This window comes from Rattus rattus, chromosome 15 (assembly GCF_011064425.1).
Source record: "Rattus rattus isolate New Zealand chromosome 15, Rrattus_CSIRO_v1, whole genome shotgun sequence".
Taxonomy (NCBI): Eukaryota; Metazoa; Chordata; class Mammalia; order Rodentia; family Muridae; genus Rattus; species Rattus rattus.
The window spans coordinates 10,662,136-10,673,916 of NC_046168.1; the positions used below are offsets into that span (position 1 = coordinate 10,662,136).

At 40.6% G+C, this 11,781-nt stretch overlaps 1 non-coding gene across 1 annotated transcript; it reads right to left on the minus strand.

Moving 5' to 3' along the window:
* Window positions 1-1,394: 1,394 nt before the first annotated feature.
* On the minus strand, window positions 1,395-1,500 carry LOC116885082. The gene has a single exon (XR_004385955.1). It is a non-coding gene; the product is annotated as a U6 spliceosomal RNA (small nuclear RNA).
* Between the last annotated feature and the right edge of the window lie 10,281 nt (window positions 1,501-11,781).

Here is an 11,781-nt window from a genome sequence, read left to right on the forward strand (position 1 = left end):
TATAGGCTTTTGTAATTGGATCTGATGATGCTTTGAATTTCCTCCTTTTTTGTTGTTTCTCCCTTTTCATTTCTGATTTTGTTAATTTGGATACTGTCTCTGTGCCCTCTGTTAGTCTGGCTAAGGGTTTATTTGTCTTCTTGATTTTCTCCAAGAACCAGTTCCTGTATATTTTGATTCATTGTATAGTCCTCTTTGTTTCTACTTGGTTGATTTCAGCTCTGAATTTGATTATTTCCTGCCTTCTATTCCTCTTGGGTGTATTTGCTTCTTTGTGTTCTACAGCTTTTAGGTGTGCTGTCAAGCTGCTCATGTATGCTCTCTCCTGTTTCTTTGTGGAGGCACTCGGAGCTATGAGTTTTCCTCTTAGCACAGCTTTCATTGTGTCCCATAAGTTTAGTATGGTTGTGCCTTCATTTTCATTAAATTCTAACAAGTCTTTAATTTCTTTCTTTATTTTTCCCTTGACCAAGTTGTCATTGAGTAGTATGTTGTTCAGCTTCCACATGTATGTGGGCTATCTGCTGTTTTTGTTGTTATAAAATTCCAGTCTTAGTCCATGGTGATCTGATAAGATACGTGAGATTATTTCTATCTTCTTGTATCTGTTGAGGCGTGTTTTGTGATTGATTATATCATCAGTTTTGGAGATTATATCATCAGTACCATGGGGTGCTGAGAAAAAGGTATATTCTTTTGTTTTAGGATGATATCCTATATATCTGTTAAATCTCTGTTTGATAACTTCTGTTAGTTTCACTGTGTTTCTGTTTAGTTTCTGTTTTCATGATTTATCCCTTGATGATAGTGGTGTGTTGAAGTCTCCCACTATTATTGTGTGTGGTACAATGTATGCTTTCACCTTTAGTAAAGTTTCTTTTATGAATGTGAGTGCCCTTGCATTTGGAGCATAGATGTTCAGAATTGAGTGTTCATATTGACAGATTTTTCCTTTGATGAGTATGAAGAGTTCTTTGTATTTTTTGATAACTTTTGGTTGAAAGTCAATTTTATTTGACATTAGAATGGCTACTCTAGCTTGTTTCTTGGGACCATGTACTTGGATAATTTTTTCCAGCCTTTTATTCTGAGGTAGTTTCTGTCTTTGTTACTGAGCTACATTTCCTCTATGCAGTAAATCCTGGGTCCTGTTTACGTATCCAGTCTATTAGACTTTGTCTTTTAATTGGACGATTAAATTGAGTCCACTGATGTTAAGAGATATCAAGGAATAGTGATTGTTGCTTCCTGTTATTATAGGGGGAATTATGTTTGTGTGGCTATCTTCTTTTGGGTTAGTTGAAGGAAGATTACTTTCTTGCTTTTGTTGGAATTTTCCATCTATTATCCTCTGGATTTGTGGAAAGTTATTGTGTAGATTTGGTTTGTCATGTAAAAATATGGAAGGCTTCACAAATTTTTCTGTCATCCTTGTGCAGGGCCATGCTAATCTTCTTTGTATCCTTCCAGTTTTAGTGTATGTGCTGCCGAATGGGACACTACTGTCATCTTCTTAATGCTAAGAGAGTTACATGTTGGATTTTGTAAGTACTAAATAAAGGCGAAATAACAATCTGTTGTTTACAAATGTTTATTAATGGTTCTTATTGATTAATCATTATCATCGGTTCTAGACCTACAGTACAGACCAAAACAGACAAATACCTTGGCCTAATTCAGTTATATTCTAGTATGCTCTGTTACATACCAAAGTATTTAATATAAAGCCAAACAGTACTCCACAAGTTTTGGCAGACTGATGGTATTATGTTTTTTCAGTTATTAGTTTTTTAAATTAGTATATCCTACTTATTAAAACCTTGGGTGTTGGAATAAAGGAGAAAATGATTGAAATGAAAAGTAATTTTAGAGAGTGAACTCATCCCAGCCTTCTCATTTGTGTGTGCATGTCATGTACTCTGCTCATATTGCCTTCCCATCACCTTCTTCCCACATTTCTTCTGCTTTCATACCATAAACATTTAAGTCTATCCTTTGCATAAGTGAAAATGTGTGATGTTTCTCTTTCTTCCTCAGATCATCGCCTTTGGTCGCTCTTCTGGCTTATTTCGTGCCCAGTATCTTCACATTGTTTCCTTACACACACACACACACACACACACACACACACACACACACACACACACAGTACTTATATTTTCTGTGTGTGTTTCTATGTTCATATTTCTTTAAAATTTTCCCATGTTATATTCATATTATCTGATAAGCTCTTACATGAGAAGAGCCATGGGTATTTAATTGTATTTTGGAGACTCTAAACAAGCACTAAATATATTATAAGCACTTTTAGTTGGATTAGATAGAACTAATTGAATATGTTTCTTTCCACTGAAGGTGACTGGGAATTTCCACCCATTCCTGGAAATCATTAAATTGAGATCAGTGATTATGTGCACAGAAGGTCCATACTGCACAGCGGGCTTTGTGTTAGACAAGGTCAGACTTGCTTTTTCAGCCTGGTATTTTCAAGTCATTCACTAAACACCACTGATTGCTTCTGACTTGTTAGAAAAGCTGGATGTTGAGCTGGTCAGGAATACAACTGAAGTCCTGTTATTTGAAAAAGAAGGCATGCTCGCAGGATCTCCATGGCAGAACCCCACGATCAACGTGAAACTGTTCAAAGGTGCTGAGGCTTCATATTTATGTTAGTTTCCTATTTTCCCATTTAAATTGATGATTGAACATTCCATCTTGCAATGTTGTCATTGTACTTCTTCATGTTACGTTTTAAAACATTTCCCTTTTGAGCATAACAGGGCAGAATTTTCTTAATTTATATAAAAAAGCACCAGCAAATTTACTAGCTATTTGTATTTATCCTGGGTCTCTCTTGAGTGTATATCTGTAATGAGTGTGCACCCAAAGATTTCTGTTTCTTTGTGTCACTCACAGTTCATGAGTGTGCATGGGAACTGTGGATTCCTAGCTTTGCGGTAGATTTTCTCATGTGACAAGCTTCTCTCATGTGATGGCTAAGATGATTTTCCTCTTTATTAAAGATACAAGTACAAGGGAGGCAGTAACCAGCCACATCCTCCATCGATCACCGAAGACGCGGTATGAAGATGAGGCTTTGCTTATTTGCAGAGGGTAAGGAATGTACGCTCGCATTTCATGTTATAAAAGAATCCCAGAGGCACAGTGCACATTCCTATGGCTATCACAAACCCAGCAAGGCAGTCACATCTCTGTTTCTCACACTTCTTAGATGCCTGGTTACCCTTAACTGTTCATATGTCAGAGGCGGTCTGCGACACCATCAGCCCCATCAGTGTGTTTGGATGACAGAGGCCAGGGGATGTCACTATGCTGCCAGCAGCCTCTTCCTCCTTCCTGGGGTTTTTCCCAGGACACAGTGTTCAACTTCCTTCCCGTAGGACTTTCATCATGGTGGATCTGGGAGGAGAGTGCATTGGAGGCTTTCGCTGTTTCGCATGTTGACAATATCAATCCTAGTGTTTTCAGCAAGATGCTCCCTCCTCCCCCAGCCCGCTCTGTGCGTGGTGTTCTGGTCTAGAGCCCTCTGTTTCAGTGTTTGGGCTGTATTAGAAGTGCAGGTCCCTAACTGTAGAGTAGGGACCTGAAGTTCTCTGATGTAGTTCAGGAGTCTGGCTTCATGCATGACTGCTCGCCACATTTCCAGAATTCTGGAGAGCAGAACTGTCTGCGACTCATCTGCTGCAGGCTGCCCATGGTTTTCCCGCTGTCTCAGGGGCTCTCTGTGACCATGCACTTGGTTTAGGGGAACATGACTTTCTTAGTTACACTAAAGTTAAAGCTTTCATTGCCTATACTCTTACAGAGTCATTGGTGGGAGTGGGGCTGTCTCTGACTCTTCCGCCTGGTCTTGAGCTCTTTTCCTCTTACAGGGCTGCCCCATCCAGCCTTGAGGTGAGGGTTTGTCTAGTCTTATCTCATTAATGTAATTGCATATTGTGCGCTCTTTTCTAAAGATTGGAGGGAAGTGGATTTGTGAAACGGGAAATGGGAGTGGGGAACTGGGAGGAGTGGACAGAGGAAAAGCCTCAATCAGGATGTATTGTATGAGAGAATAAAACTTAAGAATTTAAAAAAGTGATCAAAATGTTTTTATTATCTTTAAGCCATCAATCACCTAACTTGTAACTCTCTTGATGACCATTACTATTTTCATAATCGTGCACTGGTGTGTGTGTGTGTGTGTGTGTGTGTGTGTGTGTGTGTGTGTGTGTGTATGTGTGTATTCTCTTTTAGTTACTAGAAGTTGGTAGTATACTACTACAGAGCACTCTTTTATTCCTGCCAAGGAAGTCCAATAAATAAAACCATCCTGTTTGTAAACTATTCCACTTTACATGTGTATGTTCAGATGGATCGCTAGGGTGGTGTCAGGTGCTTCATCTACATAAAAGTGATCACTAATTGAACATCTGTATCAAGCAGGACATCTTCAAGACAAGCCAAACCATAGAAGGAAATGTCATTGTTCATTAGCTGTGTATGATTCTTGTAACTTTGAGAAAGGTTGGCTTTTCAAAATGGAGTTAATCTAAACATGTCAGTTAACAGAGCCACTCGCTCTTGAGCTGGTTGAAAGGCACTGCTTTATAGAAAAACTCTTCTCTGTTTTTCTTTTTTTACGTGGACTCTTGGCTATGATCTAGATGCTAACTCCGGCAATAGAGAGATAGGGATTTTTAAAAGTAGCCATTAAATAACTCCGATGATTTTTCCTGTCTCTTATCTTGAAATATAACGCATCCCCTTGGGGGAATGTACTTTTAGAGTACTTTTAGAAAGGAGATTACAAAAATAATACAACATAAAGCAATTTCAACCCCTATTTGGGCCTGATAAGTAACATTTACTCTGACTCACAAGCCAGAGGGATCATATTTCTTATTCATGTGTTTCTTTCTTTGCCCCTCGTTTCCCTCACTTTCCTGAGCCTGAGAATGCCTTTAGCACGTTTTCTCAACTGGCAAATATTTCTATATGTTTGGTCAAAGGTCAAAAGGTAATAACAAGGAACTGGAGCCACCTGTCTGATAACTAATGATGGGATCCTACCCAGCATGCTCCTGGTCTGCCATGCTCACATCCTGCCAAAATAAATCACCAGGAAGCTCAGTTCATGTTTGGAAGACAAATTGAGAAAAGTTTAATCCTTTGTGGGTTTGACTTTTGGACAGGCCAGCAGAAAATGGCTTTATTGAATCCAGATTCATGTATCCAAGCAGGACTCATGAGACAAAGTGACTTGGCTTTGGCAGCAGGTCTGGGTGGTGGCAATGCACAGAGCTCCTGGGAGAGTCACAAGTGAGGCTGCACATATCTGGGGGAAACTCCTTGGATACATAAAGAAACCACCTAAATAGCTACCAAGTGCCAATTGTCTCTAGATACAGTTGGCTGGAGAAGGAAAAATTGGACCCTGGTTTGGGCTTATCACGTGGCCACAGTCTCTAATAGCAACAACTGCAAATTCAACAAAACCGTGGGTTTCCAGGAAACCCTCTTGCACCCTTCAGTGAAGGCCTGGGATAGAATAATAACTGGGAATCAGGCGAGCTTCCTCAGGGAGGAAGGAAAAGGAATCAGAGCTTCAGGCACAGAACGGATGTCAGCAGACGGGAGAATGGAAAGGAGAAAATGAAGGGTTTCTGAGTGGATGTGTGTTCCCTCTGTAGTGTCACCAAGAGAGAGGCCAGCTGGGTCGAGCCTCAGAAGTCCCAAAGACCTGCAATTCCCAGAAGTGGTCAGGCCTCAGGCTCTCACTCAGTCTCATGAAATACTGGCCCACGTGAGGTAAAGCTGAGAATGTGAATTTATTGACAAGGGAAGATACAAATACTGTGAGGACTGGGAGGACACACGAGGGCATGACTAATACAATCACTCCATACGCAGATGTCCATGAGAGGCTTCCTCATGGTTAGGAAGCATGGACTAAGTGCCTGCAGCTCAGGGGAAATCTGCTCTTTCCTCAGTGTAATACGAGTTAACATCAGAAGTGCACGGTGATGCTGGACACCGACGACAGGACTTTAGATGAGCAACCGAATGTGCAATGGTGCTTGTCAAAGGGCTTGTGATGCATCTGCCTTTTGAGAAGAGTGAGCTTGCCAGATGGGCCAGGACAGTCACAATCTGATGACAGCAACTTCCAAGACCCAGCTCTGTAATAGGCAGCTTTGGCCCTGAAAGCATGTCAGAAACTCTCTTTTCCCATATCCTTAGATTGTCCAAACCTTGTCCTCAAATCCACTTCTATTGGATGGAAACAAAGCCTTATTCTGAAGCAGTGTTACAGAGCTATTGTTACTCCCTAGGCCTTGTTCATCTTTTTTCTTCACTGAAGCAAGCTTGGGGATTAGCTCGTGAGCCATGGAATAGAAGCTCCCACATGCATGATTTCCATCTATAGCCTCGGAGCCCTCAGAATTAACCTTTGGCTTTGCGCCGAGGTGGAGAGATATGCTCAGAGCATTTTAGGTCTTGTGGCTCCTTCTGTGTTTTTTGCTACTTGATCCAAGTACACTACGTGATTGATTAAGAGTGTTAATTCTTCAGCTACCCATAGACACGTACTGGATTTAGAAAACTTTTAAACATTTCATTTTGGAATGGAAGCGTCTATGCTCTCGTACTGAGGAGAAGACTAGACTGATATCCAAGATCTCCAGGAAATTCTTAGCTCCACACTGGTATGCAGAAGCATATGGAGCTTAAGAGGTTTACATTCCCCACTGAAAAAGTATCCGAGTTAATGCTGAAGATGCTCGTGTACATGGAAAACATGGGCATGAACTTTACCGAGTACTTGCTGTGTATTAGGCAGGACTGTATTCTTGTGTCTAAATGTTGTAAAAGCTGTCGGATATCCAGTTAGTCACAATAAATAACTTCCTAGGCCTAGCCAGCTTGCATGGGAAATATGGGTAAGTTATGCATATTAAATATACAAACTATTCTTCTTTCATAGGGGAAGAATTACCTTCAAGTAAGAAATGGATTATTATACTCTAAAATTTCAATGAAACAAAGAAACAGGTACCTAGGCTTAATATCAAAAGATAAAATAATCAGAAGCCTGAGTAATATCTGATACTCACGTGCAAAACCACCTCTTTCGCGTGAGTCACCGAAGAGCCTCAAAGGGAACGCAGATTTACGTGATCACAGATTGTGTGTTTCATCACGGTAGGTGTCTTAGGAAGTTCTTTTTTTATAGTAATAGAACAAAGAAAGCCATAAACATGGCGCTTTTCAAATGTACTAACGGAAACATGAAGGAAGTAAATTACATCAAAACAGGAAATGTGTTATGAGCCTCAGATGGTGTCAGATGCCATTCTTAGCCTTGATGTTGATGTTTGTACATTCAAAACAATTTACCTAAAAGTAACAAGGATGGTGAGCTACATGCAAAGATAGGAAATAAATGACTATTCAGGAGCTGGTTTTTCTCTGAACCTGAAACATTCCAACTCTCCATAGTAATTCAATTTGTAAGCACTCAGTTAGCCTCGTAGTGCATTTAACCCAGGGGCCACTTTTCCACGGGAACTGCAGGTAGCACCCCAACAGGAGAGTGTCATTAGATGTGTTGGTGAGGCCCACATTCCTGTCTATCAACCAAGATTCAAAGTAACGGTAAGTATGGACTGTGATAAAAAACAAAACAAAACAAGGCAGTTCAAGAAGAAAAATCTATCAGTGAATGGTAAAGGGCTTTCCCTAAAGGAACAAATACACCAGCAAATACATGGAGAAAACCACCTAAACCTTCTTAGCTAGCAATATTAAAAACCAATCTTTATGTATATACCAGAAAACTAGGGAACAACAACAACACCTATATAAGTTAACCCAGCTTTCTGAGAAAACTTCTATAGCATATGGCTTTAATGTAGCCAATGCCTTGTCTGCCTTTTAATTTTAACTCCTCCAAGATTAGGGAAAACACTGTTTACTTCTGACCTTCTGGAAGCCGTTTTCAGCCACAGTGTTGATTGACACAGCTATAAGGATTAACAAAAGAGATATGTTCCTTGAGTCACCAGCACAAGGCTGGAAACAGGCCACCTCCCAAGGCAGACAAAGCAACTCCAGCATCTTCTCTTTTAAAGCTCTGATTGAGAGCCTGTATGGCCATGGAAGGAACTGTGTGACACAGTTTCCAGTCTCTGTAGCAGAGCCAGCAGAACATGGGCCTCCATGAATGCTGTAGGCATGGGACTTGTTTATATAATAACGTACATAATTTACTTTATGTTCCTCCTTTGTGAAATGTTCTCCACACCAAAATTATCAGGGGATGCTCTCCCTGCAAGAGTTGAGGCTATCTTCACAGTTGTCTGGAAAGCCAGCTCAAGCAGAACCCAGAGCTGTTAGCTTGTACTCACAATTGATTCTGAGTCACACCCCTTCCTCAGGACCCTCTCTCCACACTGAGGCTGGTCCTTGGCACACTGACTCTGATAAGTCCTTGGTCCCTCAATTAAGTAACACTGCTTTTCCTCTATATTCATGATTTCTCTCTGAAAACAAGATAGAAGCCAAAGGAAGAGCTAGAGAAAGGACTGAAGGAGCTGAAGGAGTTTGCAACCCCGTAGGAAGAATATTATCAACCAACCAGACCACCCAGAGCTTCCAGGGACTAAACCACCAACCAGAGAGTATGCATGGAGTGACCCATGGCTCTAGCTGTATATGTAGCAGAGAATGAACTTGTCAGGCATCAATGGGAGGAGCCCAATGGTCCTGTGAAGGCTCGATGCTCCAGTGTAGGGGAATGCCAGAGCAGGGAAGTGGGAGGGAGTGGGTGAGTGAAGGAGCACCCTCATAGTAGCAGTGGGAGGGAAGATGGGATAGGGGATTTCTAGAGGGGAAACTAGGAAAGGGGATAACATTTGAAATGTAAATAAAGAAAATATCCAATAAAAGAAGATAAAAAAGATGCTAACAAAACCCTTGTCACATATCCAAACAAATAACTTAGAAAAATTACAAACCATGCATTTGTGCTACATGTTGAATCCATTGAAAAATGTTTGTATGCTCTGGAGCCTGCAAGATGGCTTAGCAGGTAAAGTTTGGGAGTGAGTCTGGTGACTCCTGGATTTCTAGGGACAGAGAGAACAGACTCCTTTGGGTTGTTCATTTGACCTCTATTGTGTATGCCCCGTGATGAATGTTCCCAATGCTAATGTTACTACTTCTTCTTCTTCTTCTTCTTCTTCTTCTTCTTCTTCTTCTTCTTCTTCTTCTTCTTCTTCTTCTTCTTCTTCTTCTTCTTCTTCTTCTTCTTCTTCTTCTTCTTCTTCTTCTTCTTCTTCTTCTGATAATGATAATAAATTTGAAATCTATGTGCTGAGATTCTAACCCCTAGTATCTCTGTAGCACTGTATTTGGTAATCAGAGTCTTTGCTAAGGCAGTGAAGTTTATTTGCAGGATTTAGGGTGGATCCCAATCCAGCGTGACTGGTTCCCTTACAAGTAGAAATATGAAGGCTAGATATGGTGGCACATGCTTATAATCCTAGCGTTTGGGAAGCTACATAGGTAAATTTCTGGTTCAAGACCAGTATGTGCTGCAGAGTGAGACTGTCTGAAAACAATCATTTAAAAACTCTTAGACAGAAAAGGGAGAGACACCTGCAATGGGTTTCTCCTCTCATTCTTCAGAAGAAACAAACCCCTAGTGACAGTTTGATCTTGGACTTTCATCTCTAGAACTATGAAGAATAGGTCTGGCTGTCATTTGACCTCCTCACTCTAACACTTTGCAATAGCAGCATCAATAACTGAATACAGCCTCTTTATACCTTCCTGCTAGAAATGGCTTGTGTCTGTGTGACTTCATTGTGAAATACATTTCTGTACAGTAAAAGAAAGACTACAATATGGTTAATTTCTGTCCCCAAACTCAATGCGACATTACACATATAAACTTCACTGAACACATTTTAAAATTAGGCTATGGTGAGGAGATTCCTTTTCCTTGGGAGTGGTCCCATCTGGTTTTGAGCCAGAGTTCTATAACTGTATTGGTTATACATGGTAAGATCTTCCACCATTGTATGTATAAGTTTTCTTTTTCACTTTAAATTGTGCTTTAATTAATTTATAGTTTTAGGGGCTGTACTATAGTCATTGGTCAATTTGAAAATGCTTTGAAATTAACTGGATGAGTAATAATGTAAATTTCTCTTATTCATATAGCTCTATTATAGTCTGTTATATTAGACAGGAATTTAACTTGCTGTAATATTTGTTTTGTTCATGGTTTTAAATCTTGTTATTCTGAACATCTTAGCAGCTTATTCTTCACTGTGAATATTGTTCAGTTTTTTTGTGTGCCTTTGCCCATGAAGAGTGCATCTCATGTGAACTCAAGACCAAGTTGAGTGCATAAATGTGTGAAAGACAAGGTGTTCTTATAGGTCAAAGTCCACTTCCTGTCTGACTCTGAGAAGGAAGCTGGAAAGAGGATAAGGAGAGACCAGTGCCCTTACTTTTTGGGTTTATGTCACAGCTAGATGATACCAAGAGTTAGTATGCATATGGTAGCATACCATTAACACAAAGGTCTGGCTTCTGACTTATGAGTGATTCCCCACTCTTTTCTCTGAGAAGATGGGAACTTAGTTTCAAGATAAACCTGAAAAATATTAGCAAACAAACTCACATTGGCTTTCCTTCTAGAAACATGACCATCCCCCTGGTTCACATGATAGAATAAAGAAACAATTCCACCGAAGCTCAACTTGGTGAACCAATGAGTTTATGGGGCTTACTTACAGAACACAGGCAGGGGTTATTACAGGACCATGGGTGACTCATAGGCAGCTGTATCAGAAAGCCCACCCCAGCATGTGATGACTCATAAAAGCCACATCCTTGGAGACTCCTAAATGACTTTCAGACAGCTGGGCAGACAGCTCAGCCAGTTGGAGAGACTCCTTTTCTCAGTAATTGTCATTGCTTGTCTAATGTTGGGGAGGGGCTTTGTGAATCTTCTAACTTCTGTGTAGAGGATTTTCAATCCAGCAACATGGCTGCTCTGGCAAGGGATCACATCCAAAGACCTCCTAGGTCTGTGTGATCCTACTGGAATGCAGACACACCTTGGATTACAGTATGATCTAGATGGAATGCTGACATGCCTTTAGTACACACCTTTTATCTCTAACAATGTAGGTATAGCTAGTTTGTAGAAGAAAGCAATCATGTCTGAAAGTGACATTGAACTGAACGGCAGACAAGGTGTTGAATCAGAGAAAGATTTGACAGAATGAGTCAGGATAGGATATACCCAACTTTCATGAGATCAGGAAAAGGATGGCACTTAAGAGATGGCACAGGGAGAGAGAAAGTTAGTGTGTGTGGCAGTTTTACCGGGACAGTTTTACAGAGAAAAGTTACAGGTGAAGACAAAAATAGCCAGAGACTGAGAAGGACCCAGAAGATTAGAACAAATTGCCAGAGTTAGTTTGAAGCCAAGCAGAGCAATTCAGTGAGAGGCATAGAGGAGCCAGACTGAATCAGTCAGCTTGGAGAGGAGGTTGAGCCGGAGCAGCTGAGTTGAACCAGCCAGCCAGAGTTCAGAAAGAGCTAAATAGGATGAGCTTATGCAGTAGTAAGCTTCAGACTTGGCAATTATATCTGGAGAATAAAAGATACACTTATATTCCTGAGACTTGATTACTTCCTGAGCTTTGTAAGTTTTCTTTACTTCCTGAGTCTTAAGGAGTCTCTCTCAGAATGAAATGC